The 18,285-nt window shown below is 48.5% G+C and overlaps 1 protein-coding gene across 1 annotated transcript in view; it reads right to left on the bottom strand.

The window, feature by feature from the left end:
• LOC144175713 (pituitary homeobox 3-like) overlaps window positions 1–18,285 on the bottom strand; it is a 228,779-nt gene that overhangs the window by 97,726 nt on the left and 112,768 nt on the right. The window lies entirely within an intron of this gene.

Raw genomic sequence — 18,285 nt, 5'->3', positions numbered from 1 at the left:
TTTTTTTGTCTGAGAAATACATGGGTTAAAGCAGCCTGTCTGTTTTAACACTGCTGTCCATAGCTGAGCAGCAGTGCTCAGCTATGAGCTTCCATGGGTATCCGCAGGATTTTTTTCTAGAAAGACAGGCATGGGGTCCGTCTGCAAGCGAATATCGAACATGAAGTGAAATTGGATGGTATTCTTGGATTAAAATAAATTTTATGTGAAATCGAATTGAATAAAGACAATGAATGCGGAAGCCATGCATTATTGCAGCTGTTCCTAAACAAAACCGAATGACTATACTCCACGCAGATCAAGGAAAGCTGCGCCAACGCTGCCCCCAGTCATCATTGCGAAGGTTCCGGTTGTCCCTTTCCTCCACCCTGAACGCCTGAGCGTCAACATGGCAATTCGTAAGTGTCTTTGCGTGGGCAAATAGCTGGGATTCTCTTGTTTTTTTTTTTTTTTTTTTTCTCAACAAGGCGGCGAAGACTTTTTATTCCATGAGTTTTTACGAAGCTTTTGTCACTCTTGAAAGTTATACGCTGTTTCCAGAACCTCCAATCATAACACCGTTGACTAACATTATCTCGTCTAACATCACCCACATCATTAAAGATTGTTATCTCTCTCTTCACTCTCTCTCTCTCTCTCACACACTCTCCGACGAATTCTCTCAAGGTTGGACAGATACTTGCTGGCAAATCGCGCGTCGATAAAGTCAACAACAGTAATGATAACCACAGACACAGCGTTCTTACGACAGCTTCCTATTAAAAGCCGCCGCTACAATAGGCTAAGTTCTAAGGTCCTAAGAAACCGTATGCCCATGGTTTCCTCTTTCAATGCTTTGACGCAGGAATAGCGAGCTGAAAGGAGCGTTTCAAAGAAATATACGAATATGTCAACGTCTAACGGTTATGCTGCACGGAAAGCACCGAAACATTGGAAACAATGCAGAAGTCTAACAAGGCGGTTCAACTTCGGCGTCACTGCGTGAATTTCATGTGATAACTGACACTGGCCCGGCCTTAGTTATGAACATTCATTTAGTGTAGCTGGAGGTGTCCAGCGTTCGTTGCGTAAATTCTATAATTGCCCAATTCGCGAAGCCATCCGTCCTCATTTATGCGCTTTTGGTGACCATCAATGTAAAAACCATCTATTACATTCTTTCCCGTGGTTGATCGCCAACCATGCCGTAACTTGTCTTACTTAACCAACCGCTCAATTGTTCTCGTCGTGAATATATTAACGCAAGCGCGGGCTTACTACGTTTCCGACTGCAGGTAAGCAGGTCCTAGTTCCAAAGAGAAATTCGGGGGAAAGCCATAGTAGGAAAGTACCCACAGTATTGTACACCTCAGTATGTACCATGCAGGGAATGCTTTATTCCGTGCTTGTCGATGTTGGCGAACGCTTTCAACTATTGAGCGAAGGAAACGGACTTCATGCGACACAAATAACCTCTCCTTGCAGCGTGCAGAAGAATGAGTCCGTAACTGCTCTGATAGCTTTCAGAGAAGCGGCGAGTAATTCTGAGACAGTACTTTCGTTCATTTGTGCTTTGCAGACCATCTGGTTTCCCTCTACATGGAAATATTGGACACCAGTTTTTTTCGGAGCACACGCTCGTGGAAAACGGTTATGGTTTGTTTGGTGACTGCCAAAGTAATTTCAATTTCGCAGACCTCGTTCACACCATTGATTATAAAGTTTAGTATACGGCATTTACAATGGACATACCTCGCTTTCGGTTACTCGACTGGTGCTATTTTGTTGAGGCCTGCTTATCTCCCAGTTATTGGGGCGCATCCATCTTATCGATAACCAACGGGGTTTTAGAGAATAAGACCGAGTTTTGTACAAATTTCGGGATGGCAGCCGCGGTGAATGATGATGTAAGTTGCTCCTGCGCTCAAATCCTGCCCTACAGATGTGCCACACTGGTGAACCAGGAGAACGGAAAATTTAGGAGCCATAGAACATGCTTGATGTGGTCCCACGCCCTGTCTCCGCAATGAGGTCTGAGATATGAATCATAGATTTTTGTTATTTCACTTCAGCGCGAAGTGGTACAAAATGACAATGTTTCACAACCGAGCGGGGAAGAGTACTCCGCCATCCCGATGTTTCCGAATAATTCTTGTGGACAAAACTTTATACATAGACCGTAGCCTGCCAACTTTTCGATGAACAGAAGCTGGAGATTCATGTAGAGTTTAGGTGTTTTAAATGCACCGCTAGCCGGGAATTTCGCAAAGAAATGAGAGAAAAAGTAAAGGTTTCATGAACGAGGTCACCGGAAAAAAAACCCAACCGGAGTACATGTTGCCAGGTGGGGGGATGGCTGCGTTTGGGGCTTTGGCTTTAGCGTCTCGACTGGGGCCAGTTGGTTCATTCTGAACTTAAACAACACCGCAAATGACAAGGACTACGAAAGACGCACAGACAAGGGCTGACAAACAACTGAGCGTAATTTATTTCGGCTCGCTTAATAAATAAATACGCTTGTCACACACAAAATACAACAAAAACCGAAGATTTACACAACCATGAGAAAACGTAATCACATCTTGTCGTATCTACAACCACACGTTTACCCATTCAGGTAATTTATCTCTTTTTGTGTGAAAGCCACCGACACCTTACTGACGCATTTTTCTTTCTTCGTCGCAATCTCGAACGCTTCGTGTATCTCGCTCGTGTCTGTATCTCTGTACCGCTTCAAAATGGCGCAGTCATCCAGAAGGGGCACACAGCCGCATGATGCGCAATGAAGAGCGAACACGCCAACTCGAAGAAGACACGCACGGGAAGCAACCTCGCTATTCACTGCGCTTCATGCGGCTGTGTGCCCTGTAAGGTTGAGGTTGAGGTTGAGGTTGAGGTAGGCCGAGAAAACTGATTTGAGCTTGCAGTGATTTCGAACTTTTCATTGTTGACATCCACGGGCGAGCGGCTGCGGGCACCATTTTATGAAACCTGTTATCTGCACCAGTGACTTGCTAAGGCGTTTACCTAGAACAAACAGCTGGCATGGTAGCGTGTGACTGTTTAAAGCACCGCAATACCTGGACAAAAAAGCTTAAATCAAGAAAAAAATGGCGCAGCGTGCACTAGTGGTGCAAGGCTGGAGAAACAGCAGAGCTGACGGCCCCTCTCCCTTCGTTAGAGTCCCGGCTGTTGCACCTCACATGGGTTTCCGAACTTGTCGCTGAAAGTTCTTCATGACTAGCAGGCGCGTATCGTTTCGTTCGCAGGCTTTCACATCTCTCCCAAAGTATAGCGCGTTAGCACAGGCTAGAACCCGCGGGAACAGGTTTCTCGAACTCCACGTCTGTGCTCCCCAAGTCAGGCGCGAACGCACGTGAACTCGCGAGGAGAACAGCAACCGAGACATCACGCCACGAGCGCAATGGCACAGAAACAGGTGAGGTTCCAACGGCGGGAAGCATTTTTCGTTGTTCGTCTCTTTTTGTTTCATGCGCCGGCGGGTATTTAATTGTTTTCTGGTGTGCCTAATTGGGGGAGGGGGAGCGGGGTAGGCTATCGCTTTTAGCGTATTTTTATTATTTATTTACAACCTCCCAAGCCCATGTGTGCGTTTCCCTTTCCGTCTCGAAATGAGGCGGCCTGGGAAGGCGAGATGGAATGCTTTTTGCAAGCTATGGGCGCCTAAATTTGTTGTTGGGTTCTTTTTTTTTGCACTTAAAAATAAGCCCATTTGGCTCGCATACAGTCGAACCTCGTCCATTCCAACTCCGAGGGGATAGAAAATCTGTTAGAATTAGCCGGAGTTCGAACTAGGAGGGCTCCCTTTAATTGGCGGTATAAGAAACGCATGCGCGTTAAAGTAGACGCTATTAAAGTCCCTCCGATAAAGTCCCTCAGAGTGCACTTTCAATAATTACGCGCTGCGAAAGTACGGCATACGTAACGGTCAGATCGAGGCGCGGACTCGAAGAAGCGGGCACCCAGTTCTGGACTAAGATCTATAGTGCGAAGGTAGCAACACCTGCAATATGAAGCCCACACGCCACGAATAGCATGCATGCGCATGAAAACCCTTGCCCTCAACAGACAATCTCCCGCAGCGCCAATCGTTTATTGCTTCGCCTCACCGCGCATGCAACACGGGAGGCTATCGTCGCAGTGCACATGCAACAAACACGAGGCCACGTTACGTGCACGCTTCAGCGTACGCGGAACAAGCTGCTTCACTGTTCGCGGAGCAAGCACGCGGTTACGGGTTTGGGAAGCTGCGGAGGCTAGTGACGCATGGAACTTTGGCCTTCTGCATCGAAGTTCACTGAAAGTAGTCTGTGCGGACGGGCGATACTGTTCGAATTAACCGTGGCACGTGTTTGAGGTTCAAATTAGCGACAGTTTTCCCCGATTCAAATACACGTACGTCACTTTGTCGGAACTAATGGACCAGTTCCAATTATGCGTCTTCGAATTAACAAGGTTCGACTGTACTTGTGAAAATTCTTATCTGGCATTTTTACCTCATAGGTGCTCCATACTGTGTGCCAACACAACATTTTTTCCTTCATGATTGGCTGCAAATGTTATTGCTCCCCGCCGATGCTAACCCCACACCCCTCTGCCCTTTCGGGTGGCCCAGTGGTTCGGTTGCCGGTTCGAATCCGGGGATCTCCCTAACCTCATTTTTTCTTGAGGCTTGCACTCCCAACAGCTGCTCGTGGGCTCCTTGCCTTCTGGCCCCTTGCCCTTTCACTTCTTGGCCTAGCATTTTCGCCCTCTTCAGTTCGCCGATGATGACAGTTTTCTGCTAACATTCCAAGGCGGTACTAAAGCGTAAACAAAAAAATACAGACTACTATACAGCTCCGCTGCGGAAACCTTAAAGGAGCACTGACACCAATTTTCCGCGTTAATATTATTGCACAGTTCGCTTCCTTCACTCAACAGAATACCCTGGCTGAAATATGAGCGGCCTGCGACGCGAAGAACATAGTTCAATTGGATCTCATTTATCGCGCCGACGGAGCAGCGCGCGGAGCGGCACTCAGCAAATGGACATCAGCGTGACATCACTCCAGGAGAGGAAAAGTAGTGACGCGACAGCGCTCGTCAAAAACTCGTGACGTCATTTCACGCGCGCGACCCCACGAGCGGCGAGCGGGCGCAACACCCTCTCAAGCGGGCGCCGGTGACGTCCGCACAAAGCGGTGAGGTCAGCTAGGGAGTCTGTCATATGCGCCGTTCGGGATGAAAGCGCGGGAATTTGAAACAAACGATTTTCACGCCGTTCAATGTAATTAACTATCGCGCGCTGAAGTATTTGAAGTGCTGTTTCAGGTTGGCCAGACCATTAAGCATCGATAAAAGCAATAAAAGTGTAACATAAAATTTTCGTGTCAGTGCTCCTTTAAAGCTGTATTGCAGATTCCACATGTATCAGAATATAATGCAGCCACACTGCAAGCATAAAAATCATGCCGGAATTGCCGACTACAATGATGACCGCAAATGAATCCAAAATAATGGGTGAAGGAATGGATCAAAAATGCTTTATTTTTAAAACTGGATGGCACAGTGACCTGCACTGCAGTTAGGGAGGGGAGGACAATGGTTAAACTGTATCCTGTTCCCAAGGTCGACGGGCTTCTGGTGCGAAATTCCAGGCGGTATGCAGGACACGCTGGCGTTATGTTGTCGTGTTAGAACAATAAAATGCTCGCAAGGTGCCCCTAACTGCGATGGTGCGCTCGGACAGGCCCAAGATCAGGGCACTCTCACACCATAGGCTCTACGGTAAAGTAATTCATTAATATTGCAAGGTATGAATCATTGGCCAAAGTGGGAAAAAGGGAGGGTTAAGGTTGAAGAATAAGAAGACCAACCACATACGACCGCACCCCCCCCCCCCCTCACCTCCAAAAGGAGGGCATCGACGTCACCCAGCTCCTTGCACTATGGGATGAATAACGCCCGAATCGCAAACAGACCATGAAATACCACAAGGGCTCGTGCGATTGCGGGCGAACTAAGTGTCCGAGGTGGTCCGTCTGACCTCGGAGTTTGACGTTCAGGAGGGAGAAGGCAGTCTATATTAGACTAGGGAAGGCCTGCGGATGGTTTTCCCCCTTGGTCAGGCAGGTGAGATTGATGAGCCGAAGTGGAAGCGCGTTTGGTCAAGGCTTACTACATGTATAGCTTGTATTGACTGGCGAAACACGCATGCCAGCAACCATGTGAGTGCGCCGTTATTGGTTACGTCGGGCTTCGCTGGATGGCGGTACTTGTTCGTGCTAAGCACATGATGTGTGTTGGACGTTTAAAACTTACCCCACCGAACGCGAAGTAATGCCTCCCGTCCAATGTGAGTGCGATGAATAGCATCTGTGTTGACACCACCGTTAAGGATTGGGTTTGAAACGGAGCAGACGACGCACGCCGGTGTTTTTTTCTTCTTCCGCGTGCTGGCGGAGGGGCACACACCGCGCCATGACAGTGGCGCATCGGTCATGTCCGTGGCCGTTTCCAGTGTTGCCAAGCGAAGAAATTGACAGCTAAACTGTTCGATGAATAACACCAATACTGTAGGGTGGTAAGCTCGCCAGCATGCTAGGCATCAGGAGTGAAGCAGTCTACACGCGGTAATGATCCACTGTCTGCGTAGCCAACCAGAATTTTTATTCATTCAGCGACTTATGGGAGATACTGCTCCTTTGGTGGATCGCAAAGGCCTCACAACCATCTCGCTCTCGGGGCACACAGGGGCAGTCCAAGGTGTGAGGGCCGCACGTATTGTCTCGGCCTCGATGGCTGCAAACTCTACGGCGAGCGTGACGAGGGTGTTGCTTGCCTTTGATGCTAGCCCGAGTCAAGTAAATTCAAAATATTAATCGGTACAACTCTTCATGACTAGCAGAACATTCCAACGCACCACAGGAAAGGTTCAAGAGGCCATACGCTTTACGAGCTCCACTTTTGTGGTTTAAGGAATATCTACCACCAGGAAACGAAAATACCGAAAGAGGAATGAACGCGGCTGGTACGTGGCTGTTCAACAGGGGAAGAGCTGCCGAAGAATCATGTCGGTTACGGTAAGGGTGCCTCCCTCAATACTGCATCACTCTTTCGCCGCCAGGGGGCCCCGCGAGCGCTTTTGTCTCTCGGTCGACTAAATATACTGATCGTTGTCGTCCTTCGGCTGGAGCCAATGCCGCGAAAGCCAGAGGCCATTGTTGTGCGTTGAGCTTAAGCGCCTCCCTCGTGCTCGGCCTCCTTGTGGACCGGCGTTCAGCAAGCAGGCAGGCAAGCGAGCGAACGAAGCGGCCGCCGCTCCCCTCCCATAAACGGACAGCGATGGTTATTGCTGCCGGGAGGCTGTCCGGCCTCTGGCGGAGAAGCAGCGCAGGCAATCGTCAATCTGTTAGCTCTCTTTCCCATAGGTCCAGTTGTCCCCATCAGTTCCTAATGGAACTTTATGGTCCGGGCTTAAGGAGCGGCGAGACGCGCGCGCCAGCCAGAGGGCCTCCTCGCTGCTACGACGCCGCGGCAGCGGACCCTTTTAGTAGTTTCTTTTGGCTGCTACGGGTCGTGCTGGCATCGCGCGGCGCGCGCGCGCTAGCCGCAGTATTGATGGCCGGGCCTCCGTCTTTCCCTGGTTCCAGCTGCCCACGTGTTCTCCTTGTTCTCTCCTTCCGAGCGTCTTCCGCTTTCCCAAACTTCACCGTCTCTTCTCCTTTGTTGCGTTGGCGTTTTCTTCCCTCGATTCATGGCCGCCGCTCTGTATGTGACGTGCGTTTGTTGACCGCATCTCAGACCGCACTCTAACTCTCTTCTTGTTCCCTTTTGTATTATGAACGAGACATCAATGTGGGGACTGCAAGACAGCTCTTACATCAGGACAAAATTAACGGACAAGCGGCAAGTCAACGTGATTGAAGACGACTTGAATGCGTCTTTTCGAGCAAAATTTTTCGTCCGAGATGGAAGAAATGCCTGGAGACTAATTCGCTCCGTGCGCTGGTACTGTAAAAAAGCGCACTAAGTTAGGGCACTTCGGTCAGAAACCGCGCGCAAAAAGAAAACAAGTTGGAGCTAATACGATGCGACCCGTAAGCATAATGATTGGCCCTCACTTCACAGAGGCACCATACGTCATAATCATCATCATCATCACTAGCCTATCTACGCCCACTGCAGGGCAAAGGCCTATCCCATGAATCTCCAATTACCCTGGTCCTGCGCTAACTCCGACCAATTTATCCCCGCGAACTTCTTGATTTCATCTGCCCATATAACTTTATGCCGCCCCCTGCCATGCTTGCCGTCTCTAGGGATCCACTCTGTTACCCTTAATGACCAACGGTTATCTTGCCTTCGCATTACATGCCGTGCCCACGTCCATTTCTTCTTCTTCTTCTTCTTAATTTCTACTAATTTGTCCTCAACGCGCGTTTGTTCCCTGACTCACTCCGCTCTCTTCTTGTCCCTTAATGTTACACCTATCATCTTCCGTTTCATTCGCGCTGAGTCGTCCACAATTTAAGTTGAACCCTCTTAGTGAGCCACCAAGTTTCTGCCCCGTAAATGAGTACCGCTAAGATGCAGCTGTCATACACTTTCTTTTTCAGGGACAATGGTAGGCTGCCATACATTATCTGAGAAAGCCTGCGGAATGGTTGGGATCAGGGGTCACAACTTGGCCTAAGTAGATATATTCACTTACCACTTCCACGGCCTTGCTACCTATCTCAAATCGCTATGCTGTACCGAGGTTATTGATCATTACTTTAGTTTTCTGCATATTAATTTTCAGGTCCACGGTTGTACTCTATCCAATGCGGTAAGCATGCTTTGCAATTCCTCCCCCGAGTTACTTAACAAGGCAACGTCATCACCAACTCTGAGGTTACTGAGATATTCTCCATTTACCCTTACTCCTACCTGTTCCCAATACAATGTTCTCAATACTTCTTGTCAACATGCTGTGAATAACATCAGAGAGATCGTGTCTCCTTGTCTGACGCCCTTCCTTATAGGTATTTTACTGTCCTGCTTATGGGGGATGATGGTAGCTGTGGAACCTCCGTAAATATCCTTTAGTATACTTACATAATGCTCGTCTACACCCTTGTTCCGAATGACTGCTGAGGTTTCGACCGAGTCAAATACTTTCTCATAGTCTGTGAAGGCTATATATAGGTGTTAAGTATACTCCGCGCAATTCTCTATCACCTGATTGATCGTGTTAATATGGTCCATTGTTGAAGAGCCTTTACGAAACCCTGCTTGTTATTTAGGTTGACTGAAATCTAAGGTGGCTGAAATTCTGTTAGAGATTACCTTGGTAAGTACCTTGTAGACGACTGACAGTAAGCTGATCGGTCTGCAATTTTTCAAGTTCTTCCTGTCACCTTTCTTATGGATTAGAATGATGTTCGCGTTCTTCCAAGATTCCGGTGCACTCGCGGTCATTAGGCATTGCGTGTACAGGTTTGCCAGTTTTACTAGTACAATGTGCCCGCCATCCTTCAAGAGGTCTGCTGTTATCTGATCTTCACCAGGTGCTTTGCCACCTTTCATTTCTTTCGAAGCCCTCGTTACTTCTTCTATCGCTACTGGTGAGATGTCTATCTCCTCTGAACTACTTTCTCTTTCGGCATTATCCTGGATGTCCCGGCTACTGTACTGATCGCTGTAGAAATCCTCAGCTACTTTGACTATTTTATCCCTATTTGTGATGACATTGCCTTGCTTGTCTTTAATTGCATACATCTGATTTCTCCCCACGCCTATACTACTGTTCACTGCTTTCAGGCTGCCTCCGTTCTTTACAGCATATTTGATCCTCTTCATAGTATACTTCCGTATGTCAGCTGTCTTACGGTTATTGATTAACTTCGAAAGCTCCGCTAGTTCAATTCTGTCAGCTGGGGTGGAAATTGTCATGATTTCCCAAATTACATCTTTCGCCTCCTGGGAACATTCACCAGTATCCTGTCTAGCCACCGTGCCCCCGACTTCTACAGCACACTCCGTGATAATGCGTGTAAGATTGTCGCTGGCTTCCTGTAGCGTAAACTCTGCTTCCTCGGTAAGAGCTGAATATCTGTTCTGCAGCGCGACCCTGAATTCTTCAACTTTACGCCTTACTGTTAGCTCATGAATCAGCTTCTTTCGTACTAGCTTGTTACGGTCCCTCCTCAAATATAGCCCAATTTGACATCTTACCATACGGTGGTCACTACACCTTACCCTTCCGAGCACTTCCACATCCTGCACGACGCCAGGGTTATCGCATAATATCAAGTCTATTTCATTTTTATGGTCCCCATTCGGGCTCCTCCACGTCCACTTCCGGCTCTCCCGTTTACTGCAGTGTAAGTCTGGGCAGGCACGCCTTGTTTACTTCGTCGACTCTACAAGGATAGGCACAGCGGAAAATGAACTCGTACAGGGTGTCGATGGTTGGCTGGCAGCACATTGCGAATTCAAGGAGCGGAACTTGGGGATCTGAAAAGGGACGGCCAGTGTGACGTTGTCAAGAGTGACAAGTTTATTTACTACGGAGCAGTGTATGGCAAGCCTTTGCTTTGATAAGGCGCCCCGAAGATCGAGCTATATAATTGGTCCCAGGCATATACTGTAAGTTGTTTTTAGGGAAAGCCCACAAGTGCAATAAGTTTTAACGAAACTGGCCAACAATGCACCCCTTGAAAACACGCCCCAGCAAGAAGGCGATGTAACCAAGCAGCGAAGAAAGGAGGAGAAAATGGAATGGAAATGCCGAAAGGATAGCCAGGCGAACAATGCCCGGTTTGCTACACCGCACTGATGGAGGGGGGCTCAGGGGATGAAGGAGAAGCAGGCGAAAAAGAGGAGAAAAGAGCGGGAATGCGCGCACTCCAGTCCCTTTTTTAGCGCTATTTATTTATTTATTTATGGATTGCCCCGTTGATCACAAGTGCTTCTGCACAATGCACGGACTGGTGCCGCGCTAACCGATGATGTGTTGGCAAAGTGTCGTGCGTATGTGCCAAAACGTCACCAGCATGCTGTCCAGGATGCGCTATCTGTGGCCGCAGTTGCCTGCACCTCTTGCTCTACAGGAGCCACGCCCACTGTACACACCACATCTTGTGGGACTGTCCCGGCCTTCAAGCGCTCCGTTTACAGTGTCTTCCGCCCGGCGTCCAGCGGCTTGTGGAGTTGACAGCCCCGCTGCAACCCGCCACTGCACGGCAGACGCTGCTTTCTGTGTGGGAGCTCGCGCGCTCCTCAGGCGCCGACCGCCGAATGTAACCTTTAAACTCTCCCCCCCTTCCTTTCTTCCCCATGGTGACCGAGGCATCCACCTTCTGTAATAAAGTGTTGTTGTGTTATTTATTTATTTATTTATTTCCATACTCTAAAGGCACCGGAATGCGTTACAGAGAACTGTGGGTAAGTTATATAATCAAGATATAGCCGTTTTAAGTGAAACGGGATCAGCAGGGTTGCTTCGTATAAGCTTATGAAGCGTACAAGGGCTTTAGTCGCCTTCTTCGAAGTAATTGGTAGGGGCCGACGTCCTAAGATCGTTTCCACTGTGCACGGTTGATAGTCCGATGGGTTGAGCTCGGTCTTTCCGATTGAGCACCGGTCTTTCCGATTGATACTGCGGGGAAACGACAAAGCACACGCTCGACTGTCTCAGTTGACGCTACTGGCCATCCCGATGAGGAAAGAGTAGGCTTTCGTGAGGGCCACTTCCAACCACAGTCTACAAAGTAAAGTAGACTGTGATCGAGACAGCTAACATGGCAGACGGCGCTAGAGTAGAGGGTCCTGGTTGCAGAGGCGGAGATGCACAAAGTCCGGTGTATTCCAGTGACTAGTGGTAGTCCTATACCCGCGAAATAACGAAGCATCCTAGCGTGATCGGTCCCTTCAAGCGGAAGAAAGATGGTGCCATCATTTTCATGGCCTGACCAAGCAGCTGCGTCAGCCAAAACGTTGCCGGTGAATCTACAGTGACCTGGCAGCCATTGAAATCAATATCATGGCCCTTTTGGCGGCCTAATGAAATAATGCTCGAATTTCTGTCCCCAGTTGGTGCAAACGACGGTATCGCAGGGCTGCCAGCATACCTTGCGGGATACCTTTGGAGTCAGAAAAAACGGCTCACTTTTAGGGACCGAATTCAAAAATGTATTGAAGAGACCCATGAATGGCTGCAAGTTCAGTAGTCATCGAGCTCGCGGAATGGACAGCACAGAATCGAATTGTGGTTAATTGCGATGGCATGACCACCACACCTGCCGAGCTCGAGGACGTTACAGAACAATCTATGTATATATGTTTCCGGTCATTGTGTTCCTCGTGCAGTAACTGCATGGAAAGCTGTTTGAGGGCGAGTGGTGGCGAGCCAGCCTTCTTTCCATCGCCCTGAACATTAATACGAATCTCGGCGGTTGTCAGGCCCCACAGTGGGGGAGCATGGTATGACTGCAACCGTGTACCTCAACGGTGCTTCAGCCCTGTGCTCTTTGACATGGGCTGCAAATGAAAAAAATTACACCATCTTCCCGTGGGGAACCCTGATGAGGATGCGACGCACCGTGGAGGTTCCGTGTGGTTCCATTGTGTTGCCGTTATGTTGAGTGATGTGGTGTTTACAAGCGCCAGAGGGAATTCCGCGTCCGGGTCCACACCGGTGGCAAAGGCACGCAAGTACTGTTGTGTTACGTGAGTAGGCGGTGGTTCTCGAGGCGCGGTAACTCGTCCATCATGTTCTTGTCGATGTTGTCGTCTCTGTGGTAGAATCGGTAGTCTCGGTCAGCGTTGGTGAGGTAAAGGTTGTTGACATCGGTGCACCGGCTGAGAGCAATGTACACGCCCTCCTCTTCGCAGCTTTGTCTTCTCCTTCTTCTTCTTCGGCGGTTCCCTTACGGGAAGATGACGGCGGTGGTTGAACGCGAACCTATCTCGCGATGGATTCTTTGGTTGGCCAATCCCTAGGGGCATCCTGCCACAATCAGCATCAGAGGTGCTGCGGACGGAGCTGGTTGAGCTGCAAGGCGCGTGGCACTTCTCGCCACAGCTTTCCCACGGGAAATTCAACATCCTCCTCTAAAGTTTTCAGTTCGTCGTTTCCGTTGACGTTCAGCTTCGCGTGCCTTCGTTGTATCAGTAGCTTCTTGACGTAGTTTGAATGAGTCAAGGACATAAGGCGCGTTCGTAGCACTTGCTCCTGTCCCGGATTTGTAGCGTAGTGGGAAGAGCACCGCGTACCTCCCGTTGCGGCCAGAGAATCGCGGGATCGAAACCGGTCGCCGTTATCTATTTCTTTTTCTTTTATAGTGTAGGGGGAGAGGTGCGAACAACGGACGGACGCCGGACATAGCCCTGAGCAAGAGATGCTTTGCATCTAAAACGTGGTCTATTTTGAGGGAGCTGCGATAGTTGGTGAAATGTTAGCCTCTTGACGATTTGATGCGCAGGTGTAGCGTTTCAGTGGCCGCATAAATTGCTGTGGGATGGTCTTGGGCAATGCAAATTGTTCCCACTGTTTACGCACATCGCGACAAACCAAGACACGTGCGGAGAGCCTGCGCTGGATTGCTCTGGATTGCTCAAAGGTTAGTGGAGCATGTACTGGGGCGGTATTCCCGTGTTTTGTCCCTTTTGTGTCCCTTTCAAAAGTGTCCCTTTTGAGCGAGCCCTGATTGGCTAAAAGCGAACACCCGGATGTGACGCCATGCAAGCACGGCGGAGCTACGAGTCGTGGCTACTCGGAGCAGACGATTTGGAGCAGACGATTTTTCGTCGCCTTATTGTTGATTCGCTCGCGAAACAATAAACACATAAAAGATACTCTGATACGGTTTCAGTTCTTTAAAATGCGTTTGCAAAAACAGTTACGGTATTTGAATCAAAGGCCCACTGCTTAACCGGAAGTACGTCACGATGAAAGGGACGCAAAAGGGACGTTTTCAAAAGGTACAGTTACGAGAATACCGCCCCTAGAGTTAGCCGGCAAGCTGCAACGCAAAACGCCCAAGAAAAGTGCGTGGTACAGGTGCAGCATTCCTCAGCCTAATGTGACCGACGTCTTTCCAGCGAGAAATCTGTAAAAGTAGGCAATGACGGTGAATTTCTTCTTTAAGAAAATCACATGTGCACTCCATGACATGTCCTTGTCGATTACAACACCAACGAATTTGGGATGGGTGAAGTAGTGTATCGGCTGCTTCCCATTGATCGTTGTGTGATATCGGACATGGGCTTGCGGGTAAATGCAACCACCCCGCTTTTGTCGCCGTAAATGCTCAGTCCTTGCTATCGTAGTAGGCATGACGTCGTCGCACTGGCCGATTTTTGAAGTCGTGCTCGTTGCTGAGGTTGACTGACACCCGAAGCCCACAGGCAAAGTCATTGGCATAAATGGAGACCTACCCAGACAAGTTTCGACAGAGCGTGTACACGTTAGATTATAGGTAGGTTGAAAAGCGTGGGGCTTAGCCCCCCACGAGTGAGAGGCAGGGACGCCACGTTGAATTAACTGCTGCAAAGTGAGTAGCAGCAGGCAACTTGTCTGCTGCTACTCGTATACTGTGGACTCAACTTAAAATATGCTGAGTCAGCAGCTACCGCACTGGAATTTCTCCAGAGGTGAGGTAGATTTTCGAAAGGGTGAACTGAAGGGCTTATTGCTACAGCCTCCCAAATTTTTAGTAATATAGCGGGAGCGACGACCGATCGGCATGTCAGCGCCTTAGCACGGTGTTCAGCAGCGAAATAGGCGAGAATACGCGCACGCGCATAGGACTATCTGCTGTGTGAATGTCATCTGCTATGCTGCTTCCTTGAGAGTGGTACACCCCCTGCCACTGCATCTCAATGACTTCGTCACAAGAAACTGTAGTTATCTGAAGCGCATGCGCATATCAAATGCGCGTTTAATATTTATTTCGGATCACTTGCCCCGCAAAGCGTGAGAAATGCCACTTAAAAGATAAATAAGGGTAGAACAGGACCGGTTTTATGCCCGGAATGGCCTTACGACGCTGCGAGGTATAATGTGATAAATAACAAATCTGATAAAAATAAAAACTTGTGGCCCACGCTGCATAACTACTTCTTTGGCGGTAGCGAAACGGCCTTGCAAGATAACAAAAACAGGGGGTGTGTTGCCCTGAGGAGAACAGCGGAGCAGACGACGCTTTCACAACAGATATTTTATGCGCGTGCGCGTACCGTCGCCTATTTTGCCGGTGAACACCGTGATAAGGCGCTGAAATACCGATCGGTCGTCGCTCCCGCTATATTATTAAAAATTTGAAAGGGTGTACATCATATCGTTTGTTAAACAGCGCGGAAGACGGGACTAAGGCAGTAACAGACGACGCAAGCGCTGACGAACAACTGTGCGATTTTAATTCGCAAGAAAATATACATTAAAAACTAAGGGAAGAAAAGGAAAGAGACATGAAAGAGACATGAAAGAGACATGAAAGAAAAAAAAACGAAATAAAATTTTGACATAAAGGAGATACCAACAGATTAGTTAGTATGGCAACGACAATTTTATCATGCTGCTCCGCGAACTTACTTCGAAGGCTCCGGAGACGTGCCCTCAACCTGAACGACAAAAGACAGCCGCCATCCCGTACGTCCATGGAATGAGCCACGCGCTCAAGAAGGTTGTTGCCAAGGCGGGCGTACGGCTTGTGTTTTCTGCTCCGAAGAAACTGAGCCGCCTGTGTAAGCGCGTAAACGCAGAAAGCCGCAAATCACAAGCGTGCGTCAAAAAGCGCGAAACGCGTTACGTCGATTGTGTGAGTAACGTCGTATATGAGATTCCCTTGTCGTGCAAACGCTCCTACATAGGACAAACAGGCCGCTGCCTGAATGAACGTTTGAGGAAGCACGCCAACAAAGTCAGGTCTTCTACAGGCGGCACGCTGTCAGCGCACTGCGCCTCGCTTGGCTGCACCCCCCGGTTCACAGAATGCGCCACACTCACCTCTTACCGTGGGCGAAGGGACAGGGAGATCTTCGAAGCCTTCTAAATCAACAGGAAAGGGAGCGACTGTATCAGCGAACCATCCGTGTTACCGCGGGATAACGAAATCTCTTGCCTACGTGACTAGTCGTTTTCAAATCGTCACCCGGCCGATAAAATTGCCGTTGCCATACTAACTAATCTGTTGCTATCACCTATTATGTCACAATTTTATTTTGTTTTTTTTTTCTTTCTTGTCGCTTCCCTTCCCTTCCCTTAGTTTTTCATGTATATTTTCTTGCGAATTAAAATCGCACAGTTGTTCGTCAGCGCTTGTGTCGTCTGTTATTGCCTTAGTCCCGTCTTCCGCGCTGTTTTCGAACAGTAGATTTTCAGCAGGCCCAAGATTGTTTTCTGGTTACTCGCATACTTAGGTGCTGAGTTGATTTGTACTCATGCCCTTAATTTACTTGGCAAACCTTGTAAAAAGATATGATATTTTTGATGTTTAACAATTTTTCTTTCTTAGGTATTGTGTCCGCCAGGCCCTTCAGTGCAGCAGTAGAGCAGGAATTTCAGCAGTCCCGATAGGTCTTCTATGAAAACTCTGAACTGGATAAAAAAACGTAAAATATCCTGGGCTGTTGAGTAAGAAACCTTTTATTATCTTGAGCAAAAGATTACGGGGTTCTGAGCTGCAGTGGGTGTATTTGAATAACTTGTTCATGTGCTCATATTCCGCCTAAAATGGGACCCAAAATAATTTGGAGGCCACTGTGTGGTAAATATCACAGGCTTGGCTCAAAGCATAAAAACTGAGATTTTATATAAGGAATAGAGAACCCAATAGCATATAGGATGTGTGCACTGGCCCCTTGACTGCACGGTGGCGCTACCTTCGCAGTGACAGTGATTCCTTTTGCTCGGTTAAACACTGCCGCGCGGACTGCATTGTGGTAAGGAGTAGCCGTCTTTGTTTTGACTTCAACATGCCTGACTGCGCTGTTCATGCTTCCTACAACCGCGGTTCCGAAGAAGGCCGCATGATGAAAGCAGACACGCCGGGTTTTTTACTGTTACAAAGCAAAGGCTGGGGCACTGCTCGAAGACGGTACGGCCGCATGCAACGAATTCACAAAGAAGGTATTGATGATGGGGTGAATCAGTACCAAATCTGCCGCGCACGTTTCATTGCACGTGAGGACGATGCAATGTTGACGCTTTCATCTCACGCCGGGCCACATGCCTGAAACCTGAAGTATTGCTTGAAACGTTCACTATGAGTTCACCCAGCACACTTTACGGATTATATAAACCAATTGGTGCGCGCATCATCAACCTGGGATATTTCGAGTGTTTTGAAGTGAACGTGCTGTACAAGGCCACTGGTAAATGTGGGCTTCCAACTATTTATTCGCCTTCTACTGATGACGACGCCTGTTCTGTGAGCTTGTTCTGTTTCTAATTTATGCTTCGTGTACACCAGAAAAAAGAAAACACTTCGAAATCATCGGTGGAATCTTCGTCTCTCCAAGTGAGCGAATCATCGCCGCCGCACTTAATTTTAATGCATGCATACCTCGCAAGCGCTTCAACCCAGACTGTTTGCATAATCGCTGAACTTCATTGGGAGTCCGGGTTGAGGATGCTCACACATTCAGTGCATCAGAACACTGTTTCCAGAGCTCCTCAACGTCTCTCACACTCCAGGAGAAGCGCGCAGCATGGTGGCATGGTAACATCAGCGGCTTGTCGCACATGCCACCACCACTTACAACATCGTCGGAAGCTTTGGTAGAAAAATGTTCGTAACTCTAGCTACGGTCGTTTGAAGCAACACAAGAAATAACCAAAGGGATGACACCGAGCTAGCGCGCAACGAATCACGTTATCCACGCCACTGGTTGCGCACCTCTCCAACCACGCAAATGGAATCGACTCCCCCGCGCTGGTAGTGCCAGTGTGCGGCTGAGTGGCCAGTGCATACACTCTATAGAATACAGCTCAGCATGAATATTAGCAGCATGAAGAAAATCAATCGTGCCTACCGTCTTTTTCCGGTAGCTGTTCAACGTCAACCCGCCACGGGATGCAAGTAAACAGGCGGCGAAAGTTTAGCACTAGCGTGCACTCAAACACGATGGAGTTGGTGCAAAGCACGCGGAACAGTGAATGAAACTGGCGACAGGTATATTACTTCTTTTATATGAATGTTCTTTTGGCAGACCTCCTTAAATTTGTAATCTTTCAAAGCCTATAGGCTATTTGTCGAGCTAAATATTACGATAGAAATAAAGTTTCGATATATAATAATTGAAGGTTTGCATAAG

Source organism: Haemaphysalis longicornis, unplaced genomic scaffold (genome assembly GCF_048455015.1).
Source record: "Haemaphysalis longicornis isolate Haplotype H1 unplaced genomic scaffold, Haemaphysalis longicornis Haplotype H1 scaffold_1, whole genome shotgun sequence".
Classification (NCBI taxonomy): domain Eukaryota; kingdom Metazoa; phylum Arthropoda; class Arachnida; order Ixodida; family Ixodidae; genus Haemaphysalis; species Haemaphysalis longicornis.
Note: the sequence above shows the minus strand (reverse complement) of the source record. Positions and strands in the feature narration are given on the sequence as shown.